The following is a 25,668-nucleotide window of genomic DNA, read 5'->3' as shown; positions in this document are numbered from 1 at the left end:
ACAAGTTCGATACTTTGGCCACTGAAGACCTAAGGTTTGGTCAATCGGTTCTGCAGGAGCCTCTGCGCTCTCCCTCCCGTTCTGGGAGCTTTGGTACATCCCCTTGGTACTAATATGGACCCCAGCATCCTCTAGGACGTAAGAGAAAACAGGATTTTAATTACATAGTTACATAGTTGTTGAGGTTGAAAAAGAGACAAATGTCCATCGAGTTCAACCTATATTACATTTATATATATATATATATATATATATTAAATGCTGTATCCCTGGATATTTTATTCCGCTAGGAATTTATGTAATCCATTTTTAAACTTACTGATTGAGTCCACCATTACTACCTTCTCTGGCAGAGAATTCCAAATCCTTACTGCTCTTACTGTGAAGACTCCTTTTCTCCGTTAAGTATGGAATTTTTTCTCTTCTAACCTCAGGGGGTGTCCTCGTGTCCTATGTAGTGTTTTTTTGGTAAACAAATCGTTTGATAAATCCTTGTATTGTCCCTTAATGTATTTATAAATATTAATAATGTCCCCTCTCAGTCGCCTCTTTTCCAGCGTGAACATATCAAGCCTTTTAAGTCTTTACTCATAGTCCAGTGCCTCTAACCCCTTAACCAGTTTAGTGGCTCGCCTCTGAATCCTTTCGAGTTCCAAGATATCTTTTTTATAGTATGGTGCCCAGAATTGTACACAATATTCCAGGTGTGGCCGCACCAATGATTTATACAGTGGCAGGATTACACTCTCATCCCTTGTCTCTACCCTGTTTTATGCATGATAACACCTTATTAGCCTTTGTTGCTGCATTTTGACATTGCGTACTGCTACTAAGTTTATTATCGATGAGCACACCCAAATCTTTTTCAGTTAACGTTATTCCTACATTTTCCCCATTTATTTTATAGGCTGCCTGATTGTTCTTAGTCCTAAAGTGCATAACTTTACATTTGTCTATATTGAACCTCATTCTCCATTTATCCGCCCAGTGCTCAAGTCTAGATAAGTCATTCTGTAGAGACTCAACATCCTTGTCTGAATTAATTATTCTACATAGTTTAATATCATCTGTGAAAATTGACACTGTGCTTTCCAGTCCCTCTCCTAGGTCATTAATGAATATGTTAAACAGTAATGGCCTGAGTACTGAGCCCTGCGGTATTCCACTGAGTACTGAAGCCCATTCAGAGTACATCCCATTAATACCCACTCGCTGTTCCCTATTAAACAGCAAATTACTCACCCAAGTACAAATAGTGTTAACTACCCCAAGCTCTCTTAGTTTGAGAATTAGTCTCCTGTGTGGAACTTTGTCAAAGGCCTTAGCCTATCGGTAAATCCTTTTCTCGTAGTCCGTAGAGGATGCTGGGCGCCCGCCCAGTGCTTCGTGATCCTGCAGTGGTTACATAGTTCAGTACTGCTTTGTTCTTGCTTAAGTACTGTTTTTGTTACTTGGTTAAGTAATGTTGTTCTGCCGTTGCTGAGTTTTCAAGCTGGTTAGCTTGGTTTGCCTTGTATATGTGAGCTGGTATGAATCTCGCCACTATCTGTGTAAAATCTTTCTCTCGAAGTTGTCCGTCTTCTCGGGCACAGTTTCTAGACTGAGTCTGGTAGGAGGGGCATAGAGGGAGGAGCCATCCCACACTCTCAAAGTGCCCATGGCTCCTGGTGGACCCGTCTATAACCCATGGTACTAATATGGACCACAGCATCCTCTACGGACTACGAGTAAAGGATTTACCGGTAGGTAAGTAAAATCCTATTTTTTTCTGTGCAGAATAAATACTGTCTGCTTTAGCATGTAGCGCACAAATGTTAGACATCTTTATTTTTACATTACTATTTATATTTCAGTTTGAACACACCCCATCCAAATCTAATGGCGGTTTCCTATTAGGTGCGGCAGGGCTGCCATCAGAAATTGTGGGGCCCGGGACTGACAAAATAGGCAGGGCCCCCCACGGAAAAAAAAGTTAAATAAAAATAAATATATATTTTAAAAAATAAAATTTCTATGCAGGCACAAAGCCACCCCCTCAAGTCTCAACCTGTGTATTTAAGGTAGGAATATTTTATTTTATATTTTTAGTTAAACTTTTTAAATTCGCCATCTGATACCTCCAGATCTCACCTCATTTTCTTTTTTTTTATTCAAAGAACCCTATATTAAAAAAAAAGTCTATTTATAAAATTATATATGTATTATGTTGGTTGGTTTTATGTTAATTTTGAACCTGCAGGGCCCGGATTGCTGATGCCGCTGCCTGCCCGCCTCCATCCCCGCTGTTCTGCTGCTCTCTTCCGTCCTCCTGCAGCTCTGTATTGAAAACATCCCTCCAAAAATGGCCACCGCCTCAGTGGAGACAGTTATTCAAGATACTAGAGGGCTCCTCTAGTATCTTGAATAACTGTCTCCTCTGTGGCGGTGGCCATTTTGGGAGGGACGTTTTCAATACAGAGCTGCTGGAGGGTCGGAGAACAGCAGGGACGGCCGCGGAATGGCGGGGACGGTGCCAGGTGGGCAGGCGGCTTCATGAGCATCCCGGGCCCTCCTCTCTCTGTCAGAGAGGCCGGGCCTGGGACAGCTGTGCCCCCAGCACCCCCCAGATGGCGGCCCTGAGGCGCGGTGAGTTACTGCACGGTAATAACAGGCTTTTTAGCCCAATAATGCAGTTGATTATCCAATTACAGACCATTTTTACTGCGTGGTAACTCACCCGTTATCCACTAATAACACATGGGATTCATGATAACATCGAGTACCCATGTGTTTGCGCCCGATAATGGGTCTCCGGGGTTGAATAGCAGTGAGTATATTTGCGCTCCCAGAAGATGGCATGGTCCCACCACAAGGGGTGTGGCCTCACAATATGTGCAGGTGTGTGGGCCACAAAAATTTGAGAGTAAAGAGGAATAATTACATTTTTATTAGCACACACAATTTTTCTAGTATGCAGTGGCTGATTGGGAGAGAGCAACGTGACAAGCAGTGGGTGACAGGGATAAGTGGGTAATAGGGAGAGGGTCACGGAGAGGCAGAGGGTAATGGAGAGTAGGTGAAAGGGAGAGGTAGAGGGTTCCAGTGAGAGGGAGACAGGGAGAGGCAGAGGGTGACGGGAAGAGGGTATCTGAGGTCTCTGTAAAAAGGCAGTAAAGGGGGTAAATTGGGTTGAAGGGGATCACTGTGACATGAAGGCAAAGTTTTAGTGGGGGAGACAGGCATAATAAAAAGGGCTTTTAACACAAGAGCTGAGAGGTGGGATAGAGGGAAAGACCGGGGAGAGAGGGAAAAAGAGGAGGGAAAGAGAGGGAGAGGGGAGGGGGAGAAAGGAAAGAGGGGGAGAAAGAGAGGAGGAGGGAGAGAGAGAGAGAGAAAGGGGAGAGGCCTTCTCTGACCTGCAGTAAGTGAGCCATTCGTTATCCTGAGCCTGCTTCTGGACACAGTGGAAGGCTCTGGAGAGCATAGTCCCGTGGTCCCAGCACTGGCGTTAGCAACTGCGCCCCACCGCTGTGCTTGAACATCCCTTGAGCTGGCCTTGCGTCGGAGGTCTGGCAAGTCAAAAAGTATCAGAGAGGTGGGAAGGGGAGGGTTCCCCCCTCCTACATTCCGCCACCGACTGCCTCCTCCTACTTTGTTACAGCCCACGGCCAGTCAGTGCTTTCTCTGTTTAAAAAAAAAATTGCCAGAAACAACAGGGAGACATTCACACACATTGCACACGGGGAGCTGGCAGCCATGCAGAGGAACATACCTTCACTCCTCTGCCATAGTGCAGCTCCAGCTCCCCCTTCTCACCAGATCCTGCACTGACTGTCTCCCTCCCCGTTCCCTGGAATCACGGGAGAGCTGGGAGCCAGGAAGAAGAACAACTGAGTGCTTATCAGACAGGAGTCTGTGCCCATATAGCTGTATAAAGAGTGAGTGACGGTCACTCACTGTCTGCGGTAGTGCCCTCCTCAGTCTGGCCAGTGTATGAGCCGGGCCAGCCCTGCATCTATTTTTCCCCGTCTCTCCCCTATCATTTTCTCCACTCATCTATTAACGCACCCTTCTTTCTTTGTTATTCAGTGTTTTCTAATGTGTTTAATATTATTTACACCTTTATTTTTCATTTATACTTGTGTTCGCAGTTATTTTTGCCTGTTATTTTCATTTGCATTATTTATTTTTTCATTTATTTCTGTTTTTAAATGTATTTATTCTAATTTGAACTACTATTATATTTACTTTTTTTTCCCTCTTAGTTATTCATTGGTATTTCCAGTACATCTCAATTTATTTATCATAGTTTTTCATTTTTATTCATTTATTTACACTTGAGCAACTATATCACCGCAATAACCACACTTACCCACACCATTAAAACCTCTATTTTACTGACCCAACTGCCTCCCCCACCTCAGCCCCTAGATTATTACTAAACCTACAGCTTGGCTCGTCCCTTCGTAGTAACCCAGGGGCAAATGTATTAACCTGGAGAAGGCATAAGGAAGTGATAAACCAGTGATATGTGCAAGGTGATAAAGGCACCAGCCAATCAGCTTCAATATGTAAATTACCAGTTAGTATCTGATTGGCTGCTGCCTTTATCACCTTGCACATATCACTGGTTTATCACTTCCTCATGCCTTCTCCAGGTTAATACATCTGCCCCTGGGAGTTTACTTTTTATGGAATATATATGTATTCCCGGTGGGTGGGATGCCGGCCTTCAGTATCCCGACAGTGGCAACCCACCCGCCATAATCCCGGCAGTCAGGCAAGCACTACGAGGCCTCTTGCTGGCTTGGTGGCTCGCTGCGTTTGTCACAGGATTTATTCCCACTCTATGTCGTGGATACCCACCGAGTGGGAATAACCCCTGTGAGCCGGTATTCCAGCTGTCGGCATTGTCGAATGTCGGGATTTTGGCATCGGTATCCTGACCGCCGGGATCCCAATAGCCGGCAAATTGATTGCCTCCCTTTTTTACAGCCTGTTTCTGCTTGTCAGTATATAAAGGCAGGGAGAACAGACAGGAGAGTTTATTGTTAAATTCTGAACCTGTCATTTACTATATGTATTAGGTGTGGGAAATAGTCCCTCTTGTTATATGGTTGTGCCTATCAGGGAATATTATCTCTAAGGGGGGGGGGGGGGGGGTATCCAATTAGCCGTGGTAATTTACTTTAATTGGTTCATCGGAGGCTATCCAATTAGCCCTAATAAGCCCTAATAAGGCGGAGCTCCATTTATCGGGGATTATGCTTTGCGTGCCCCCTAGACCCGCAATAAGTTCAGCGAAAATACATTGGTGTGCGGATTTTCGCGGGACCTATGTATTTCCGCATGAAAAACTGGTGTTTTTCGAGGGACCTAATTGGATAGGGCGATAAAAAAAAAACAAAACATTTTTCACAACTGCAGCCTTATCGCGGGTAATTGGATACCCCCATTAAGGCGGGATGTACTAAAGGAAAAATGCGGTAAAACTCCTATTTTCTGGGATTTTACAGCATTTTCATATATACAAAGACGCGGCCGCCCACTTTCCGATGCGGAGGGTATTGCCATCTTTTTATGGCGATACCCTATAGAAGCCTATGGGCTTCTTTCCCGCAACCAGTCACACCCGCCGACCCCCCCTCACCTATATCCAGGCAGCATCCCAGTGCGCTCCACGATCCCCCACCTCATCCTCCCCAGCAGCACAACCATTTCTCCCACCGGCTGCAGGGGGGAGGAGGAGGAGCCCAGGGACTCCCAGCTCACGTCACCTCCCGGGGCTGAGAGGTGACGGACCACACAGGGACCCCCTGCAGACCTTCTCACGGGTTTCGCAGGGGGCCTCTGTCACATTGCGATGCTAATTGCATATGTTAGTACATTTTAGTATTTTAATACATCCCGCCCTAAGTCTGATATATTACTTACAGATGCATATGACATATGTTTATACATGAATATATCAATATGGTATTTTTATGGTGTCAATGTGTTGTTTTCTGTGATGTTTTTTAAGGATCAATGCAGAGAGAACATCCCACTCACCCCCCCTGGAATGTATTCCAGAAGGCAACAGGACTCGTGTGTGTATAGCTAGAGCACACCACTCCCAGCCAGAGCCCCCTCCTGTGGAATATTCTACCTGGCTACAGCATATGGCCCTGTGATTACCTTACATGATGCATACCTCCCAACTTTTGTTATGCAAAAAGTGGTACTCCTCAGCGCAGCGAAGCCATGCCTGCCCAAAAAGGGGTGTGGCCTCAGTAAAAGGAGCGTGGCTTTGCGGGGATGCTGCGATTGCCTGCCACGCCTCCTGTTTTCATCACTGAGGGGGCATGCCCAGCACTCTGTAAGCTGCTGGCATGCCCCCAGCTTCCCTGTCTCCTGTGAATAGACAGGAAGCTCCCAACTCCCCAACCACCACCACCGCAGCACACTGCAGCCCGCGGCTGGGACAGCGAGCCAGTCCCAAAAAAAGGGACTGTCCCGCTGAAAACGGGACAGTTGGAAAGTATATTGGGCCTAATTCAGAGTTGATCGCAGCAGCAAATTTGTTAGCAGTTGGGCAAAACCATGTGCACTGCAGGGGAGGCAGATATAACATGTGCAGAGAGAGTTAGATTTGGGTGGGTTATTTTGTTTCTGTGCAGGGTAATTACTGGCTGTTTTATTTTTACACTGCAATTTAGATTGCAGATTGAACACACCCCACCCAAATCTAACTCTCTCTGCACATGTTATATCTGCCCCCCCCCTCCCCTGCAGTACACATGGTTTTGCCCAACTGCTAACAAAATTCCTGCTGTGATCAACTTGGAATTACCCCCTTTGTTCTGCTGCAGGGTGACTGGAAGCCACATACTGGTTCCATGGAATAAAACTCATCTGCCCCTTCCATTCTGTCCCGGAGACAGTGCAGAGGTTACAGCTAACTTACTCCTTCACTTTGGCAATCTCTGTAGCTTTGCTAGCAGGACTGCACATATAGGTGGTCATTCCGAGTTGATCGCTCGCTAGCAGTTTTTAGCAGCCGTGCAAACGCTAAGCCGCCGCCCACTGGAGTGTATTTTAGCTTCGCAGAAGTGCGAACGAAAGGATCGCAGAGCGGCGGCAAAGTTTTTTTGTGCAGTTTCAGAGTAGCTTCAGACCTACTCAGCGCTTACGATCACTTCAGACTGTTCAGTTCATGTTTTGACGTCACAAACAGGCGTTTTTCCTGGCACGCCTGCGGTTTTTTGAACACTCCCTGAAAACGATCAGTTGACACCCAGAAACGCCCTCTTCCTGTCAATCACTCTGCGGCCAGCAGTGCGACTGAAAAGCTTCGCTAGACCCTGTGTGAAACGACATCGTTCGTTTTACATAGTACGACACGCATGCGCATTGCGCCGCATACGCATGCACAGAAGTGCCATTTTTTTGCCTCATCGATGCACAGCGCACGAATACAGCTAGCGATCAACTCGGAATGACCACCATACAGTGGTGGAGAAAGACCAGATATCCGTTCAATGGAAAATAAAAAAAATAAAAAGCAGAATGAAAAATATGAAAGAACATTAAAATATTTTAAAAAATCTTTCAAGATTAAACAATAAATCCATTGGCGTCTCCAGAGGTGGGGCTGCAGCGCCATCCAAAATTCCAATAGGGCCGCCACTGCATTCATGTAGAAGTAATAGTAGTTGGGTCCCAAAACAGGTGGATGGGAGTAGCAGCGGGGACAAAGGATAGATGGGATGGGATGGGTATGCAATGCATGTCTTATGGGAAGGAGGAAGTAGTAGTAGGGACACAGATAGCATAACTGCATGTGTATGGGGGAGAGGGGTGGACATACTGGGGTTTCTGGTGTACTGAGGGGAAGCCACAGGTGGTGGGGTGCTAGCTCTGGGCCCTGACGGGAAGGAAAGGTCCTCCTTGCCTGTGTAGAGAAATGCTGTCAGGCAGCCAGTGAGAGCTGTGAGGGGCAGGGTTCCTTCCCTACAGCTCTTTACTGTGCCTTTGCTAGACTGGCTCAAAAGGAGTTTATATAATAGATGGTGGATCCTTTTAGAATTTTGCGTAGAACCTCCAGGTGTGTATTTATCATGCTATTTTCTGTTTGCCAGTGTTTCTTATTCATTCCTATCAATAAACTCAATAGATGAGTGTATATAGGTGAACAAAATCTAAATGTAAAATAAACTCTGCTTATTTGAATTTTCCCCATACAGTATGTAACACTCTTGCATTGCTCTGTGATATACAGTTTCTCCAGCAGATGGTGCTAGAAGGCTACAAAACACATCTTTCCCCTCACCCCCTGTCCTTAGAAGCTCCAGGTCATCAGAGGATACAATTAACGAACAATGGGGGTCATTGCGAGTTGCTCGCTCGCTAGCTACTTTTAGCATCCGTGCAAACGCATAGTCGCAGCCCACTGGGTAATGTATTTTTTTGCTATGTAAGTGTGCGAACGCCTTTGCAGCCGAGCGCAGCAAAAACATTTTGTGCAGTTTCAGAGTAGCTCTGGACTTACTCAGCGATCACTTCAGTCTTTTTGGTGCCGGAATTGACGCCAGACACCCGCCCAGCAAACGCTTGGACACGCCTGCGTTTTCCCAAACACTCCCAGAAAACGGTCAGTTGACACCCATAAACGCCCTCTTTCTATCAATCACCTTGCGTTCGGCTGTGCGAATGGAATCTTCGCTAAATCCATCGCCTAGCACGATCCTCTTTTATACCCGTATGACGCGCCTGCGTATTGGGATGCATGCGCAGTTTTGCCATTTTTTTTTTACCTGGAATGCCCAATGGGGCAGATGTATTAAGCCTGGAGAAGTGATAAAGAAGTGATAAGTGTAAAGTGATAACGCACCAGCCAATCATTACGGGTTTGAAAATTACAGGAGCTGATGGGCTGGTGTTTTATCACCTTCCACTTCTCTCTTCATTCTCACTACTTTATCTCATCTCCAGGCTTAGTACATCTGCTCCACTAACCCATAATACAATCTGGAACTACAGGTCTCATACCGTGTCAGATCACAAGATGGCACATAATGAATTCTACACTTCCTTTGAAAAATCCCTGGTTGTCTTCTAAATTTGTAATCTACACAAGCTGTCAGGGCATGATGGGACTTGTAGTACTACAACAGCTAGACACGTCACAGTTCAATCTATGCTAGCATACCGATGCCATGGTATCACACACTAAAATCATACAGATGGAAATAACAATGGAGGTCATTCCGAGTTGTTCGCTCGCAAGGCGATTTTAGCAGAGTTGCTCACGCTAAGCCGCCGCCTACTGGGAGTGAATCTTAGCATCTTAAAATTGCGAACAAAGTAATCGCAATATTGCGATTACACACCTCGTAGCAGTTTCTGAGTAGCTTCAGACTTACTCGGCATCTGCGATCAGTTCAGTGCTTGTCGTCCCTGGTTTGACGTCACAAACACACCCAGCGTTCGCCCAGACACTCCTCCGTTTCTCCGGCCACTCCTGCGTTTTTTCCGGAAACGGTAGCGTTTTTTCCCACACGCCCATAAAACGGCCTGTTTCCGCCCAGTAACACCCATTTCCTGTCAATCACATTACGATCGCCAGACCGATGAAAAAGCCGTGAGTAAAATTACTAAGTGCATAGCAAATTTACTTGGCGCAGTCGCAGTGCGGACATTGCGCATGCGCATTAAGCGGAAAATCGCTGCGATGCGAAGATTTTTACCGAGCGAACAACTCGGAATGAGGGCCAATGTGTACGCTAGGGCTGAGGGTGAGACTTGCAGTATTGAGAAGAGAACCTTTCAGATACCGGGCCTAATTCAGACCAGCGATTGTAGCCAGATGCCCTTTGGGGAGTGGGCTCGCGCAGTGGGCGCACTGTGCGTGTGCACCCAGTGAGACCCAGTGAGATGCGATCGTCTCTGCCTGATTGACAAGCAGAGGCGGTCGCGGGGTGGGAGGGGACGTGGCAATGGCGTTAGAAAGCCATTGGTGGGGCGCGGTCCGGACAACGCGGCAGGTAGCTACTCATCGGGTGCGAAAGCATTACCACTGTGCAGGGGGGGAGGGGGGAAGAGCTGACTGCCATACGAGAATTAGGGGGGGGGGTAGAGACCTCGTCCTCTGCCCAGGGGCCAGATCCAGAAGAAAACGACATGGGGGCACGATGATAGGGGGAAGGAGGAGTGGTGTCCCTGATACACCCCAACTGCTCCCTATGTGTCCCTGATACACCCCGACTGCCCCCTATGTGTCCCTGATACACCCCAACTGCCCCCTATGTGTCCCTGATACACCCCGACTGCTCCCTATGTGTCCCTGATACACCCCAACTGCCCCCTATGTGTCCCTGATACCCCCCGACTGCCCCCTATGTGTCCCTGATACACCCCAACTGCTCCCTATGTGTCCCTGATACACCCCGACTGCCCCCTATGTCTCCCTGATACACCCCGACTGCCCCATATGTGTCCCTGATACACCCCGACTGCTCCCTGTGTCCCTGATACACCCCAACTGCCCCCTATGTGTCCCTTAAGAATGCCAAATTGATTTCTCACAAATATTTAAAATGCCCGCTCTAATATATATTGCAGACGCCAGGCGCATCTTATTACCATATACGATAAAAGTGCGCTGTACATCGCAAAACACTGTATCCCATAAAAGAAAACAATACACCCACACATTATCTGAGTTCCAAAGCTCATTGATGTATATATTTGTTATTAAAAAGGATATGGATTCAATATATATTACAAAGTACAGTATACTTATAGTTACATGATTACAACTCACACAGTAAGCAGTTAAAACATACAATTACATACAGTTTCAGTTACATGCCAGTGATACAATACCATTATCCTTAAGTTATATAAATTAGTCTTTCCATATCACTCTCTCTTTCACTCTCTCTCTCTCTCTCTGTAATGTAATGCTGGGACTCCATCTTCCTTTGAGACCTTACAGCAACTCTGAGACCAAAACAGGAACTACCTTCCTGTGTGATCAGTTTCTGGGGGAGGGGACTCTCTCTCATTCATGATTGAGTCACTAGTTTCTTTGTATATGCTGAACAGGTTCAGCCTTGGGGATGTCCAAAGGGGCTGGCCTGTGTTTCCTGTTCACCACCTGTTTGGAATATCTATTGTTCTAATAAAAGTGATTTTAGCTTTTATACATTTAATCATAATTCCGTGTTGCAATATCCTACAACTTAATAACAAGTATCAAATGAATCCACACATTAATCTGGTCGTTTCAATAGTAAATATGACAGGTCTATCTTGTTTCGTTCAAATAATACACATTCATGACATTAATTCATTAGATCATTTTAAATCATCATGATGTCTGGCGCTTGATATTATTATAATTATGTACTGTATGAAATAAGTGTAGAATCCATCTCTGTGGCATGTCCGTGTAAATGCATGTGTTACCATATATTGCTGTGCTCGCTGCGCATATTTGCAAGTATAGCGACTTAAATGTGTGTAGTTTGTATGTTCTCTTTATGTAATATTTTTTACTTCGACAGTCCACCCTTTGGCAGTAAACAATAACTGCCATCAATTATTAACATAAGAAAAAAATATTTCATACCATAATCGGTGACCTAGACACAAGTATGTATGCATTTCGCAAATCAGACACTTGACTATATTTGGGGAAGACAGGGAGGAGGACGAGACATCCTCTATATGTAGAGTACCATGAGCATAACTCAAAAAAAAAGAAACATCTCTAGAGAAGAGAAAGACGAAGAAAATGAAAAAGAAAATGTCAGGTTTGCCATTCACCAACAGGCATATCAGTGTCTATACAAAATTTCCCTTCACCAGTATTCCCATTCTCCACCCTTTGTGCATGACAAGGCACACTGCAGTAATACTGGTGTCATCGTGCTGTTGAGATATACTGGATTTGGGCAGAACTCTGAAGGACCTAGGCATGTGGAGTTTGAACTGTACTTGGGTCCATGTACTGTACCACCCTGTGTGAACGCAAAAGATGAAGAGGAAAACTGTAGAGAAACAGAATAGAGGTTGGTGACAGATGAGTTTGTAGAGGTGGAGAAGATTTTATAAAAATTTGACAACTGGATTGGGCACTACGGGGAAGTGATTCTCTACTTGGTCTATACCCCTTTAAAAAAATTCTGTGTGTCTTATCTCTACTGGGACTATCCCAGCCATCAATCCTGTGTCCTGTCCATCCTAAGTTCATAGGGAACCCGGTATCTGTGAGTTAATATCCTCTCCCTGTGATGGACATGCATCTAGAACAGTGAAATGTAACATCAGTAAATTGCATTTATTCTGTTCTTCCCATTAGCCGAATCTGTGTTTTCTATATGGCTTATGATTCCTTACTATATGTCCCTTGGTCCCGTCTATGTGTTTAATAATGTGGCTTGTGTTTTCTGTCTAGGGGATCTATATCTATATCTATATACATATCTATATACTAGGTGCTTCATCGCGCCCTACGGGCGCTCTTCACACCGTCGCAAGGGGCTACGCCCACTTAACCCTTGCATGCCTTTCTGGGGTTCAATACTTGTATTATATGGAGTATTACCTGCATTCCTTTGTTAGTGGTTAAATATTGCACAATGAAAGGGCGTGCGATGGTGAAGGAGGCGCAGCCCCTTGCGACGGCGTGAACAGCACCTGCAGGGCATGATGTACAGAATGTAGTGGGCCCGGGGGGGGGGACTGCGGATGGGGGAGGATGTCTGTAGATGCTGCGGATGGAGGGGGGGGGCGGAAGCGCGCGGGGGGGCCCGGGGGGGGAAGGGCCGGGAGGTGCTGCGGGTGGGGGAGGGGCAGAGGAGTGGGGGCTGCAGATGGGGGAGGGGTCCGGAGGCACTGTAGGTGGGGGAGTGGCAGGGGTGCCACGAGTGGGAGAGGGGCAGGTGCGGGGATGTTGCGGATGGTGAAGGGTTCCGTAGGTGCTGTGGGATGGGAAGGGGCGGGGGTGCCGGGGGTTGGCTAGGGGGTCCGGAGGCACCGTGGGTAGGGGAGGGGCAGGTACGGGTGGTGCGGCGGATGGGGAAGGGGGTCCGGAGGTGCGGGGGTTCCATGGGTGGGGGAGGGGTGGGTGAGGGGGGGACTGCAGATGCTGCCGGAGGAGGGGGGCAGGTGTGGGGGGAGACATATATGGGGGGTGGATGGTGGAGGGGGTCTGGAGGTGCTGTGGGTGGTGGAGGGGCGTAGGAGTGGGAGCCATGGGTGGTGTAGGGGGTCTGGAGGCACAGCGTGTGGGGGAGGGGTGGAGTGCCGCATGTGGTGGAGGGGAAGGTGCGGATGTGTGGTGCATTGAGGAGGGGTCTGGAGGCGCTGCGGGTACTGTACCTGCCAAAAAAGTAGTTGGAGGGCATGCAGTAACAGGGCCAGGACAGGAGTGACAGGGTCAGAACAGTGGTGACGGGGCCAGGACAGGGGTGACGGGGCAAGGACAGGGGTGACGGGGCCAGGACAGGGGTGACGGGGCCAGGACAGAAATGACAGGGACAGGATAGGGGTGACAGGACCAGGGTAGGGGCGGCAGGGCCAGGACAGGGGTGACAGGGCCAGCATAAGGGTGAAAGAGCCAGGATAAGGGTGACAGGGCAAGGCCAGGGGTGACAGGGACATGACAGAACACAGGGCACGGGAGAGATTGGTATTAGGGACAAAACAGTGGTGACAGACAGATGTGTCTTACCGGAGTCACTGCTGCTGGCTGCTGCTGTTCCACTCCAACCTGTTGGGATCTGCTGCTGGTGGAGACTTGGCATGGCTGACTCTCTCAGGCTGGAGTCCTGCTTCCTCTGCCCGTCAGCATCCCTCCCCCCCTCTCAGTCACACACCGCAGACCGTGCGCAGCTACCGGGCACTGTGGTAAGGGGAGACTGGTTAGCCCCCAGGAGACACTGCGACTGGAGGGAGGAGGGGGTCATAGCATGCACGCGGCGTGGACCTCGCGGCTGCTGGGCACTGTGGTAAGGGGAGACTGGGAGTGACTGGTTAGTTCCCAGGAGACGCTGCTGCTGGAGGGAGAAGGGGGTCAGAGCCTGCAAGCAGCTCGGACTTCTGCAGCGCTACCCGCTGGCTAAAGTGTGTGAAGGAGCTGGGCGCACCTCACTGCGGGCGGCAGCGCTGCAGCTAGCGGTGGGGTTGCCGGGGCTGGAGATAACAGAGGCAGTACGGAAACTGCACAGCGGCAGGTGTCCCACAAAACTGCAGCTAAGAAGCATGGAGTGTGCCAGAAAGTGACACTCCTCCGCGTCAGAGAGACCCTGCTGAGTATGCTGATGTGGGGGGTCAAGCACACAGTGAGCCGGTGCCCGTCTGTCTGTACGGCATACCCCCTCACACACCCCCATACCTCCCAACTGTCCCGGGGTTTCGGCAGCAGAGCTGGATTAAGGGGGGAGGGGCAGGGGGTACGTACCGTGGGCACCACAGTTTTAGGGGGCCCCCCGGCTGGAGTAGCTCTGTCCCAGCTCAGAAGCTCCCCCGTCCTGCCAGCAACAGCGGCAGCATTGTGCTACAGTCAGCACACGCTGCTGCGTGTTGGCAGGTCTGTGGTGTTACAGGGAGGCCGCAGTCTCCCTGCTTTCTTCTGCCTGTGCGGGTGTGTAGGGGGAGCGACCACCTCCTCTGGATTTAGCCCTAGCTGAGAGGCCAAAATTCCATATATATAAAAAAAATCCTGGAATTTGCATAAGGGGGCGTGGCCACGCGGGCCGCGATTAGGCCACGCCTCCAACCCCACAGCAGGCACAGCAATGAGATTGGGCTCCGCTGTCTCAAGTGCCCTGGGCCCCTCGGACTCATAATCCGCCCCTGGAGGCATGCCAGCAGCTCACAGAGCGCTGGGCATGCCCCCTCACTGACGAAAACAGGGGCGTGGCTCGCGATTGCGGGTCCACCCGTGAAGCCACGCCCCCTTTTCCGTTAGCCATGCCCCCTTTTTGCTGTGCGTGTGTCCCTCCTGCCTGAAGAAAGCTGGGAGATATGCACCCCTGCTTGTGCCATGCCCATACCATCTGCTCCTGCTCCAAGTCTCCTATAGATTTCCCCAGCTCTGTGACTCATTTGACTAACTCCGCCCAGTGTTTTGACTCCGCCCAGCGTTAGCAAATGAAGCACAAAGTCACAGATCTGGGCTATTATATAGGAGATATATAGGGGAACATTGCACTCAAATAACTGCTGGTATTTCCATCTTCTACACTCCTGCAGAACATTGCACTCAAATAACTGCTGGTGAATATATACTTGTCTAGGTTTATTGTAAATGAAAGCTGCAGATTATCACTACTGATTGCACTGAAATAGTAATTAGCAAATTGGGTGTTAAGAATTATAGTATTGCTATAGGCATAAGGCATCTGCTTTTATATTAGATTGCTTATGCACATGATGGGTTGCTATTGATAAATTGGAATGTTATCTCCTGAGTATAGGCATGAGGGCATGACTGTGATAAATCTCGGTTGGTTTGTTTGCTTGTTTTCTTAAAACTTTTATTACTAGTCATTGCTGGTGGAGGGTTCATTGGAGTTTGGGTGTAATCAGTGTATTCACATGCTTGGTCCATTACTTAAAGAGCATGAGGAAGGCTTAGGCCGTAGGCTTGTGGGCCATTACTTCAAAGGACATTATTCAAAGGATAACTACAAATTTAAAAATAATTTCGACGTTACACCGACCTTAAACCGAAGGAAAACAGAAGGACAACAATCGATCCACAATCTGGACCACTGAAGGACAGCTTCCAAACAAATGTGAGTCCAGTTCCTCTACACATCAAACTACTCCAGCCTGAGTAACCCATACTTATAACTTAAATCTGTGTTAGGAACGCTGCTAGACCTTTCCACTTCATCCGCAACTACTCAAATTTATGGCTATAGCTTACCAAACCCATCTGAATTCTCACCTGTACCAATGTTATCTGTCTTTTTACACTATGAAAAGACATCCCCAATCTGCTCACTACAGCTATCTCTTATGCAAACTCATGTATGTTTTTTGATGTAATGATTGGCTTGTAATTGGCATTGCATGTGTGGGGAAGTTGCACAGTGAAACATAGTTTATTATTGCATGCTCTCTGGTGTTTACCTCCTTTGATCATTTGGTCATTGTGGTCAGGTGTAATATATATTTACATTTAGGGAGGTGTATTCATGGTGTAAAGGACACAGTGTGATTCCTGATTAGTAAAAAAACATATATATATCAAACACTGAGCAACATCCCCAAACAGGTAATTTCAACTTTAAACTTGTCATTTATTTTGTACAGTCTGGACATGGCTACTAATAACAAATGCACAGACAAAATTCTTAAAGCTATGTGTGCAAATGCTAGGAGCTTAGGAGACAAAATTCCAGAGCTAATTGCGATAATGACAAGGGATAACCTGGATTTTGTGGCAATTACAGAGTCATGGTGCAATGAAAATCATGACTGGGACATAGCTATACCAGGATACAATTTATTTAGGAAGGATAGAATAGGAAGAATAGGAGGAGGGGTAGCAATGTATGTGAAAAAAAGCATAAATGCTACTTTAATACAAAATATTGAAGACAAAACTGAGGCCCTTTGGGTCACCATAGAAATCAGGGAGAAGGATGTTATTCGCATTGGGGTGATCTATAGACCACCAGGCCAGGGGCAGGATTTGGACAGGAACCTATTGTTGGACATCACTAAAATGGCTTTAAAGGGAGAAGTCATAATCATGGGAGACTTTAATTTACCTGATGTAAATTGGGAGGGGTCTTTTGCAAGTTCAGCTACAAGTGGCAAATTTCTACATTCCTTACAGGGAGCATCTCTCAAGCAATTGGTGATGGAGCCCACTCGCAAAGATTCAATATTAGATTTAATTCTTACAAATGGTGATAGGATATCCGACATATATGTGGGTGAGCACCTGGGATCCAGTGATCATCAAGCAGTATGGTTTAGTATAAAGACAGGATCCAACTCCTGTCACACAAAAACAAAGGTGTTAGATTTTAGAAATGCTGATTTTGCAAAAATGGGGAGATGTTTAAGTGATTCATTGGCGGACTGGTGGAACTTGGAAGGAGTGCAGGAGAGGTGGGAAAAACTGAAAAGTGCAATATTAAGTGCAACTGATCTTTGTATCAAAAGGGTTAGGAAAAGAACCAGGAAAAGGAAGCCAGTGTGGTTCACAAAAGAAGTATCAACTAGTGTGAAAGCAAAAAAGATGGCTTTAAGGAAATAATAATGACAAAGAGGTGTATCTTGACAGACGGAAGGATGCTAAGAAAGTGATCAGACGTGCAAAGGCAGAAGCTGAGGAAAAAATGGCCCAGTCAGTAGATAAAGGGGGCAAAACTTTTTTTTAAGTATATAAGTGAAAGGAGAAAATCAAATGGAGGAATAATAAGACTTAAGACAGAGAGTGAGCATTTGGTGGAGGGTGACAAGGCAATAGCAGATCACCTAAATAATTATTTTTGCTCAGTATTTACTACAGAAGAAGGGATGGGGCCACAGTTAAGTTGCAAGGACATTCATAAAAATAAGGTAGTTGAAAGTACATTTACAGAGGAGAAGGTCCTAACAGAACTTTCACAACTAAAAGTGGATAAATCAATGGGACCAGATGGGATACACCCAAGGATACCCAAAGAGCTAAAAAGATGTGCTGGTTACACCGTTAACAGAATTATTTAACCAGTCACTAAATACAGGTGCTATTCCAGAGGACTGGAAAAGAGCAAATGTAGTTCCACTGCACAAAAGTGGAAGCAAGGAAGAAGCAAGTAACTACAGACCAGTAAGCCTTACATCAGTAGTGGGGAAAGTAATGGAAAAACTATTAAAAGAAAGAGTTGTGGAATATCTTAAATCAAACCACTTACAGGATCCAAAACAGCATGGATTTACTGGTGGTAGATCATGCCAAACAAATCTTATTGACTTTTTTGACTCTGTGACAAAAATAATAGATCAAGGGGGAGCTGTAGATGTAGCATATCTAGACTTTAGTAAGGCATTTGACACTGTCCCACATCGCAGACTGCTAAATAAACTTGAAAGCGTGGCGGTGGATTATAAAACAGTTAAATGGATAAGAACCTGGTTGCAGGATAGGAAACAGACAGTTGTAGTTAATGAAGTGCAATCTATGGAGGGAAATGTTAACAGTGGAGTACCCCAGGGATCTGTACTTGGTCCAGTTCTCTTTAATATCTTTGTTGGTGACATTGCAGATGGTATTGAAGGGAAGGTATGCCTTTTTGCAGATGATACAAAGATATGCAACAGGGTAGACACACCGGGAGGGGTAAATCAAATGATTGATGACCTAGGTAGGCTTGAGAAATGGTCAAGAACGTGGCAACTACAGTTTAATGCTAAAAAATGTAAAATTATGCACTTGGGTCTCAAAAACCCAAAGGCTAAATATAGTATCAAGGGTACTATAATGGAAACTACTGAGGAGGAAAGGGATTTAGGAGTCACTATTTCAAATGACTTGAAGGCAGGAAAGCAATGCAACAAAGCAATGAGAAAGGCAAGTCAGATGCTTGGTTGCATAGGGAGAGGAATCAGTAGTAGGAAAAAAGAAGTGATAATGCCACTGTATAGGTCATTGGTGCGGCCCCATCTGGAATACTGTGTCCAGTTCTGGAGACCATATCTCCAGAAGGATATAAATACATTAGAGAGTGTACAAAGAAGGGCAACTAAAATGGTGCATGGCCTACATCACAAAACGTACCCGGAAAGGCTAAAAGATCTTAACATGTATAGTTTGGAGGAGAGAAGGGAAAGGGGGGACATGATAGAAACTTTCAAATATATCAAGGGTCTTAACAAAGTTCAGGAGGGAAACATTCTTCAAAGGAAGAGAAATATTAGAACTCGAGGACATACACTGAAACTGGAGGGGGGGAGGTCCAGGGGAAATTTAAGGAAAAATTACTTCACAGAAAGGGTAGTGGATAAGTGAAATAGTCTCCCATCAGAGGTGGTAGAGGCTAAGACTGTAGAGAAATTTAAACATGCTTAGGATAGGCATATGAATATCCTTACAAAGAATTAAGGTTCAAAAAGGGTCAAAACTTTGTGGTCAGCGGTGAGGTTACTTTCGGTCACCCGCTGACCACAAAGTTCCAACCATTGGTTACAATGGAGCGCATAGGGGCTACATTGTAACACTGCCGTGTGCCGCCTGTCATACAGTACAGGAGCACACAGCCGATCAGGAGGATGCCACAATGTGGCGCTCCCTGATTGGCTGATGGAACCCTCTTAGACATAAGTCAGAGGGGGTTTCTGGCATTCGGGGAAAGGGGTCCCATGTGAAAACATGGGGCCCCTTTCAGTGCGAGGTCGGGTGTCCGTTTTTTTATTTTGACAAGTACGTGGATTACAAATGGATTACAAGAAGAGCCTTCTACACTGGATTTTGTGAGTATAATTTTTTCCACAGGTACCCCATGGATTCTATATGGAGAAGAGGACCGACCCTCGTGTGCACATAAGGTAAGTATGTGTATATGGAGGTGTGGATGTATGTATTAAAGTTATACTTTCAAGGTGTGTGTCTTATGTTTTTATTGGGGTCTTTTTTTAGTAGTAGTACTACAGGTACCAGCGGGCCCGGTTTTCCTCCGCATGCTGGTACTTGTGGTTCTCCAAGTACCAGCTTGCGGGGGAGGCTTGCTGGGACTTGTAGTACTGCTACTAAAAACAATATTCATTTATTACAAAACGGCTATCAGCCTCTCATCCGCAGCCCTTGGATGGGGGGGACAGCCTCGGGCTTCACCCCTGGTCCTTGGATGGCTGGAGGGGGGGGACCTCTTGATTGAAGGGGTCCCCACTCCTCCAGGGTACCCCGGCCAGGGGTGACTAGTTGGTTATGTAATGCCAGAGCCGCCGGGACCTATATAAAAGTGTCCCCCGGCTGTGGCATTATGTATCTGGCTAGTGGAGCCCGGTGCTGGTTTCAGAAATACGGGGGACCCCTACGCTTGGAACCAGGACCAGGCGCAGAGCCCGGTGCTGGTTGTTTAAATATGGGGGAACCTCTATAATTTCCCCCCCCCATATTTTTGCAACCAGGATCGGCTCAAAGAGCCCGAGGCTGGTTTGGCTTAGGAGGGGGGACCCCACGCAATTTTTTATTTTATTTTAACACTGTTTTTTTTTTTTAACAAGGTGCACAATGAAGCCCAGCACGGATCTCTCAGATCCGGCCGAGATTCATTGTATTAAAGTCGGCAGTGTTTTACAAGTCACTCACGTAAAACACTGCCTAAAAAAACGAATGACATCGACATCGGTAAAACCGAAAATGCAGAATACGGCAGCTTAGTAAATTAGTCGTACTAAATTCAAAAAGTTGCATATTTACACTTTCGATGTCATTCGTGATTGAACTTTGACCTCAAACGGGAAAATACGATTTTTAGTAAATATACCCCTATGTGTCCTACTACTCCTACAATCTCTGGCAAAATGCCCTTCCTTCCTACAAGTGTAACATATTATTGACCATTAGGGATCTGGGGTTTGGACTGATGGGTCTTTCCTGTATGTGCCAGTATGCTTACCATCCTCAACCTCTCCACCTGTTGTTCTCTGCGCCTAACACTATTCTTGTGATGTTCATTAGCACACTATCTAAAATTAGCTACTGTGACCCCTTTCCAATTTTGCAAAGAAGTCTGCACCCTGACACTCAATGCCTTATTGAGCCCGTCCACTTGCACAGAGACAGCCACCTCCCATTTGCCGAGTTAGTGTTTACCAGTGATCTTATCCAGATGGAGAGTTTTCTATTACTGCAAGAGACAAAAACAAAAAAAAGTTTAACAAGCTTCTAGGTCATGCAAAGTATTTCATTCAATCCTTCTCATCCCGTATTAAGGGTCTGTACGTGGTCCAACAAACATTTCCAAGCTCATCTTTACTAGGGGCATTACTAGGAATTAATACTTCTTATATGGTAACTGAAAGAAATACCCTGGGGTTACCTTGTCTCTGTCCGCTTTCCTACTGGCAAATACTAATGTGCGGACAGGTTTTTCTCCATTTTTGACGTTACTTTCTTGATTTTTTTTTTTTTTTTTTTACTATATATGTTCACGAATGATACCATACTTACCTGTTCCACTGGTCTCAGCCACTTCCCCCACAGGCTACTGCTTTTCTTTTACCGGTTGGATACTCCTCTGGGTGCATGAGAAATGGCTGAAAACAATCAGGTCATCTTCTCCTCCTAAATAAAACTTCAACATTCATTAGTACATATATAGCTTACAGTCATATTTTTCATATTTTTATTATTTTATATAGTTTGTATGCTGGCCGTAACTGCTTCCACATCTAATATGGTGGTGTACTTGCATTCTCTTCTTTTTTTTCCCCTACTTATTTATTGTTGCTACAAGTTCAAACAGTTCTTATATTTCCATTCTTGTCTTATATGACTTTGGTTAAACATACCACCTGCAATACCTTAGGATCAAACTCACCAACCCCTCTTGCTGTCACAGGTTTAAACACTTTGTATGTCTGACCCTTTGTTTTCGGGATTTTATCAGACATATTCTTATCCTTAAGTTCTGCAATACCTCTGGTTCAAAGCTGCTCACCTTAGGGAATGGTACCCTATCTTTGTCAGTCATACATACCCATTCATTGCAAAAAGCCTCCGTGTGTGAACCATACTTTTCACACATAATAAACCTTGCTGACCCTCTCGGTCGCAAATCTGACCTTTTCGGTCCCACTTCTTCAGCCTGAACCCTAGCTACTGAACGCCCACTGCTTGTGCAATTGGATCCCATCGCAGACTTTTTGCCAATAAACGCAATCCCCAATGCACACCGCAGATAGACGGTGAAAGACACCTAGCACTTTCACTCGCTCCTTCTCCCCTGAGTACCACGACTCACTGCAATAGTGAACACCGCGAACCCAGCGAGGACCTATCTAGTTTCTATTTACTGGAAGTGTTTAGGAGTGACTAACCTATTCCAGTAAATATACACCGCTGGAGATTTTCCTGAGAGAGACCAGTGAAAACTCCCTATAACCTTATACACAAATCACACTTGTGTATGCTCTATACAGCGCTAATGATACCGTGATTTTACGCAAAAGTTCGTAAAGGGGTATCCAGTTGCGCTATATATATCGCACCCACAAATGCGCGGTCCAATCGCACAGCATATAGGTACTTGTTACCTATCTGCCGTACAACAACGGGTCGTTGTACAAACTGGGACCCTCAGTCCGGAGCGTAATACCAAAAAAAACCTTTTTACTTCAATACTTCGCAATACAATGCACTATCACGCTCCTCTACAAATCACCTCACGATTTGCGTATTTCAATCTATATTAACGTGAGTCAGCCACTTCATGCCACCAAGCCTCCTCTTACTTGATGTACCACGGGACCCGACTTCCGGGGTTCACTCCTACATTCGCTCGCTCAAGTACACTTTGTCTTTTCTGTACAGAAAATTTGGATTCATTCAGATAGGCAGCTTTACCCCAGAGGCAATACAGTTTTTAAACTAAATTTAAAGTAACCTGCTTTTGAAATCTGATAGTTATGTGCTATTGTATTAAATGTCTACTATCCCACCTTTGAACTAAACAACACTATTGTATAATTTGTACTTAGCTCCCGCATTCTTACGCACTTTGCGCAAACACGCGACCGTGCGTGTCTCTTACGCTGCGTGCGCAGTCCTTTACTTTGCCCGAGACACGTGTACAAAATCCTGCGTCCGCAATAAAACAAATCACACAGCTTCTATAAATGTAAGCAATACTAACTACTATTGCCCACTAGACACAACTTGTTCTATATAAACTTTTATGCAGACCTGCGTTTGTGTCTTTATACTTACTTCCTTAGACATTTATTTTAGTTTTAACTATATAGCAACAAATGTATCCTATTTCACACAGATCTATAATGACTCTAGCAATAATCAATAATTTAAATGATATGATTCAGATTGGATAGCTATCCTGCAGAACATACACTGATATAAATATACACATAATTATAATAATTATATATATGTACCATTCACTGGTCTCCTATGAGACTCATTTACCCATTCAGTGCTTCTAATTTGCATATCAACAGAGGTTCATATGCCTGTTCAAGAGGGTAGTGGGACAGGTTAATTAACATTTCAATGGCTATCCTAAACTAGCAAGCAGATTTTAACTAAATCCTAGAGGTAAAAGAAAAAAAAAACTTTTTTTTTCTTTTTTTTATCTGTGTGTAATTCTTACATCAAGTATTCATCTCTTAACTCTCACTAGGCCCAGCTGAAACTATTTGTAATTGACTATGGCATGGGTTAAATAAAGGCATTGGTAACTCATAAATGGTGTTTGATGTGACCAAGGAAAGCTGATTATTCTGAGCAGTGAAAATCTGCCATTTAGAAAAATGACCTTCCCAAAATGGCCACTGCTCCTCCCCCTTCCACATCCATGAGGGTTACACAAAATGGTGGACAGGCCATGTGGTTAGTCCAAAATGGATGACAGACCATGCGGCTTCCTTTGTCACAAAGAAATCACACATCATACAAGCACCAGAAGTTATTTTAGGCCTGAGTTAAAAATAAAAACTACATCAAGGCTATGCAGCAACTTTTAAATGTACTTTTAACCCTACTTAACAGATAAGCAATCCAATCTGAATCAAACACAATATGACTTATTTGAACCTTGTTTTGCAACAATAAAAATACATTTTTGCATCTTAAATATTATGAGAAACGCATTGTCCCTTGAATTTCATATCAGCGTCTTACTAATAACACAACAATACACACGGATATGATGATTTTCTCAGCTTTTATGATGCGTCCATCACAAGCTGATCGACCAGAGCGTCGCGTTTATAATGTACAGTGCATCATTAAGAATGTGATATCGCGGACTAGCCCCCATCTAAGAATGCCAAATTGATTTCTCACAAATATTTAAAATGCCCGCTCTAATATATATTGCAGACGCCAGGCGCATCTTATTACCATATACGATAAAAGTGCGCTGTACATCGCAAAACATTGTATCCCATAAGAGAAAACAATACACCCATACATTATCTGAGTTCCAAAGCTCATTGATGTATATATTTGTTATTAAAAAGGATATGGATTCAATATATATTACAAAGTACAGTATACTTATAGTTACATGATTACAACTCACACACTAAGCAGTTAAAACATACAATTACATCCTGTTACATACAGTTTCAGTTACATGCCCAGCGATACAATACCATTATCCTTAAGTTATATCAATTCATCTTTCCATATCACTCTCTCTCTCTATAATGTAATGCTGGGACTCCATCTTCCTCTGAGACCTTACAGCAACTCTGAGACCAAAACAGGAACTTCCTTCCTGTGTGATCAGCAAAATGTGTTAACTAGTTTCTGGGGGAGGGGACTCTCATTCATGATTGAGTCACTAGTTTCTTTGTATATGCTGAACAGGTTCAGCCTTGGGGATGTCCAAAGGGGCTGGCCTGTGTTTCCTGTACACCACCTGTTTGGAATACCTATAGTTCTAATAAAAGTGATTTTAGCTTTTATACATTTAATTATAATTCCGTGTTGCAATGTCCTACAACTTAATAACAAGTATCAAATGAATCCACACATTAATCTGGTCATTTCAATAGTAAATATGACAGGTCTATCTTGTTTCGTTCAAATAATACACATTCATGACATTAATTCATTAGATAATTTTAAATCATCATGATGTCTGGCGCTTGATATTATTATAATTATGTACTGTATGAAATAAGTGTTGAATCCATCTGTGGCATGTCCGTGTAAATGCGTGTGTTACCATATATTGCTGTACTCGCTGCGCATATTTGCAAGTATAGCGACTTAAATGTGTGTAGTTTGTATGTTCTCTTTATGTAATATTTTTGACTTCGACACCCTGATACACCCTGACTGCTTCCTATGTGTCCCTGATACACCCCGACTGCCCCCTATGTGTCCCTGATACACCACAACTGCTCCCTATGTGTCCCTGATACACCCCGACTGCCCCCTATGTGTCCCTGATACACCCCGACTGCTCCCTATGTGTCCCTGATACACCCCGACTGCCCCCTATGTGTCCCTGATACACCCCTGATTGCTCTCTATTCCCCTGATACACCCCAACTGCCCCCTATGTGTCCCTGATACACCCCGACTGCCCCCTATGTGTCCCTGATACATCCCAACTGCCCCCTATGTGTCCCTGATACACCCCGACTGCCCCCTATGTGTCCCTGATACACCCCGACTGCCCCTTATGTGTCCCTGATACACCCCAACTGCTCCCTATGTGTCCCTGATACCCCCCGACTGCTCCCTATGTGTCCCTGATATACCCCGACTGCCCCCTATGTGTCCCTGATACACCCGACTGCTCCCTATGTGTCCCTGATACACCCCGACTGCCCCCTATGTGTCCCTGATACACCCCGACTGCCCCCTATGTGTCCCTGATACACCCCGACTGCTCCCTATGTGTCCCTGATACACCCCGACTGCCCCCTATGTGTCCCTGATACACCCCGACTGCTTCCTATGTGTCCCTGATACACCCCGACTGCCCCCTATGTGTCCCTGAT

At 45.5% G+C, this 25,668-nt stretch overlaps 1 protein-coding gene across 1 annotated transcript in view; it reads left to right on the top strand.

The window, feature by feature from the left end:
• Positions 1–2,585: 2,585 nt before the first annotated feature.
• ACP5 (acid phosphatase 5, tartrate resistant) overlaps positions 2,586–25,668 on the top strand; it is a 161,325-nt gene continuing 138,242 nt past the window's right edge. The window contains exon 1 of the mRNA XM_063931244.1: positions 2,586–2,625. The gene's annotated coding sequence lies outside the window, so the exon portion shown is untranslated. The remainder of the gene's footprint in view (positions 2,626–25,668) is intronic.

Source organism: Pseudophryne corroboree, chromosome 6 (genome assembly GCF_028390025.1).
Source record: "Pseudophryne corroboree isolate aPseCor3 chromosome 6, aPseCor3.hap2, whole genome shotgun sequence".
In the NCBI taxonomy this organism is placed as follows: Eukaryota; Metazoa; Chordata; class Amphibia; order Anura; family Myobatrachidae; genus Pseudophryne; species Pseudophryne corroboree.
Note: the sequence above shows the minus strand (reverse complement) of the source record. Positions and strands in the feature narration are given on the sequence as shown.